The following is a 231-nucleotide window of genomic DNA, read 5'->3' as shown; positions in this document are numbered from 1 at the left end:
TGTGCCAACCGCCGCCAAATCTCTGCTCTGGCCAGTCTTCTCTGCAAGAGGTGGAGGTGCCTGGGCTGTCCAGGCACCCGCGACTCGGCCAGCGCTGCCCGCCGCGTCCGGCCCTGCTCTGGTTTTGGGGGGGGTGGTGCTTTTTTCAGCGTGACGCTGCACGCACATCTGTGGAGGCCTGTCACGCCGGGGCGCGGCGTGGGGAGGCGGGCAGAGCTCCGTGGCTCCCTG

Source organism: Eurypyga helias, unplaced genomic scaffold, assembly GCF_000690775.1.
Source record: "Eurypyga helias isolate BGI_N326 unplaced genomic scaffold, ASM69077v1 scaffold23985, whole genome shotgun sequence".
Taxonomy (NCBI): Eukaryota; Metazoa; Chordata; class Aves; order Eurypygiformes; family Eurypygidae; genus Eurypyga; species Eurypyga helias.
Note: the sequence above shows the minus strand (reverse complement) of the source record.